Source organism: Aplysia californica, unplaced genomic scaffold (assembly GCF_000002075.1).
Source record: "Aplysia californica isolate F4 #8 unplaced genomic scaffold, AplCal3.0 scaffold00010, whole genome shotgun sequence".
Taxonomy (NCBI): domain Eukaryota; kingdom Metazoa; phylum Mollusca; class Gastropoda; order Aplysiida; family Aplysiidae; genus Aplysia; species Aplysia californica.
Window position 1 is genome coordinate 2260780 of NW_004797280.1, and position 3076 is coordinate 2263855.

Here is a 3076-nt window from a genome sequence, read left to right on the forward strand (position 1 = left end):
TCCCTCTTGTGGGAATAATTAATAATGATAATAATATTGATAATAATATTATTATGAATTATTATCATTATTATTATCATTACCATTATTATTGTTATTATTATTTATCATTATTATTATTTATTAAATTAGTGAAATCAATTTTATTGCGTCCATTCCCGTGTGAACACAGCTCTACGTGATCACCAGTATAATTTCGTAAATGAACAGAACAATATGTGCGGTGGAAAAAAGTAAAGAAATACATAAAGGGCTATTCACAGATTAACAAATGTACATAAACACATGTAGATACATAGTCATTTAGATACCATTTTACTGACAAAAAGGCTACTGTGTCCTTTTAGAAAGGATTTCCTAAAATAGATGTTAGTTTACGGCCAGTAGTGTGCTGAACTCGATGCTCAAAATTTCTTGAACTACCAGAAACGACAACATGCATGAAGGCGCCCATACCCCCACACTCATTCAACGCACGAGAAGTGCTGCCATTCATTCCATACTGTTTTAGTAATTTACTAGCGTCCTAGTTGTTTAAGTTTTGTAAGAAGACCATTGATCTTTTGCGCCGCCATCGTTCTACTTTTCTGCCTCTCAGTTTGTAGAATGGCAATATTGGAATCCTTTTCGGTAGCATTGAAGTCTCAAACGTAAATATCACTTTTTCTGAAAGCCAAATCTCAACTGAAAAGGGTTGGAATGGGAGGAAAAGGGGGGGGGGGTTGAGAAAAGACCTCGAAATGCTATGGTTGGGAGAAATGAGGACGGGTGTAGATCTCTGAAGGCAGAGTTAATGTGAAGTTAATGGCAAACATGCCACGCCGATGGCGTGGGGCGAAGCATCTTCACTGAGAAATGGACACTGTGATTGGCCCAGAGAGGGACTGAGGCTGACCAGTTGTGGACATTAGTACATCTTTAATGGATGTCCTGCGTGCAGCCAATGTGATGGGGAGAGGGATTGGGTTATAAGGGCAGATCCGTAGCTCTTGGCTATGATCTCTGGGGAATAACTGTACTATACAATTCTCGAAAGGCTTTGATCAAGAAAGTTGTTAAGGTGCTTTTGGTGATGTTATGGGGATCTGACACGAGACTTGTAGCATGTCTCAGATGCTTCCCCCCCCCCCTCCTCCCTCCCTTTTTTCTCCCCATGGCTTCAGTATCCGCTAAAAATTTTCTTTCTCACATCAAAAACAAAGACTGAGAGAGAGAACTTCTTATTTTGCCGAGGCCAAAAGTAAACCTTGTCTCTTTTTCATTAAAAAAGAACGAATTGGAATATATAATAAAGATTCAGATTCTTTTCAGTACTCCGATTCAGGTGAACGACTACGCAACTAACAGGGACGTTTGCGTTAAATTAGATTATCTTTCTGCGTTGCATAATTTGGTTCCAAACCTTCCACGACGTACGTGCATGTTTTATTAACAAGTGACACAAGTGTAAAGTACGTTTGTCAGTGCGTGTGCTTTGTACGAACCTATAGGTAAATTAGAGAGAGAGAGAGAGAGAGAGAGAGAGAGAGAGAGAGAGAGGATGGGGGAGAGAGGAAGAGCAGAGGGAGAGAGAAAGAGTGTTAATAAATCTTTCAGTCCATCGACTACGTGGCCAGCTGCTGTACACAGTCTGCCCGATGTCTACCTCTATACTAAGTGTTGAGGCGGATGGTCACCTCTGCACTTGCCTAGTCTGCATACAGCGTTGCACTGAATTAATAACAAATATAATATGTTTTATCCACTGCAAGTTTCCCTTCAGCATTTTGGCCGACAGCGCAAACTATGTCTTTCATCTGGCTGATACTTACATGACTTTAGACTCCCAAAATTGAACTTATTTTCTATAGTGCAGGCCAACCAATCACCGACTTTTCAATGTTTGGTGCCTCTACTCTATAATCAAACGCCAATAAGTCTGTACGGCTTTGCGAAAAAATACCCCCAAAGAAAACGAAGCAATACAATCGACTGCAACTGGTTAGCAGAAACGTTTCCAGCGAAGTGGCCTGCAGCTTAGAGGTCTGTAAAGTGTATTGCTTCTCCGAGTCGTAGCGGGAACCTTTGCCTTTCATAACCTTTTTTTTTTCGTTCCGAAAAAATGGGAAACTTCAACGCTGCATTATATTACGTCAAAGAACACCTAGTCTGAGAAGGAGCTTGTGGTCGGGCTGAGTGGAAAACAGTCCCTTGAAAGAAACAACAAAAAATAGGATTCCAGTTGGATTTTACACGCCAAAGCTCCTCCAAAGATTGTCAACAAAATACGCCATGGCGATTAAAAAAGGGACATTGAAAAGCATTTAACGTAGACAAATCAAACAACATAAACAGCATTTGTTTCCGCTACTTTAAAATCAAGTGACTAAAATGATATCCGACTACCAAACCGAAATAACAGCTTTTAAAAAGAGATCCTGATCAGCTCCCGAGTTCTTGTTTTGTGGTTTGGGTATGGTAAAAAGAATTATTTTTTAGGTCTCCCCGTGTTTTTCTTGGCACCTGAGGAGATACTATATATTATTCTGCTTTATACTCTTTGGCTATCTTTCCAGTTTAATGATTGTTTCATTTATGCACTTACACCAAGGACTACTATACTAGTATAGTAGTCCTTGACTTACACATATTTCTAATCAGATCTTTATATTATACGTCGCGTTTGTTCTGCCGTTCAAATGTACTCGTATTTAACTCGATATGAAAGCACTATTTCTGAAGGCAAAAACAACTTCCTGTGGCAGTTAGAAAAACCATGGAAACCTATCTAGTCATGCCATGCCTCGACTCCAAATGGCAAGGGGACGAGGAGCAGGGAGATGGGAAAGAAAGTAATCAGTATTCTCCTTTTAATCCAACTTATCTCGTACATGCTCTGTATTTCTGAATGATAAGCGGAAACCACTTTGATTACCAGGCCAAATAATAGCTACGGCTGGTATCAATATTATTTTGTGTGTATATAAGGGTACGTGTGTGTTCGAGAGTGTGTGTGTATGTGTGTGTGCAAAACAGAGACAGGGGGAGTGAGAGAGAGAGAGAGCGAGAGAGAGTGTGTGTGTGTGTGTGTGTGTGT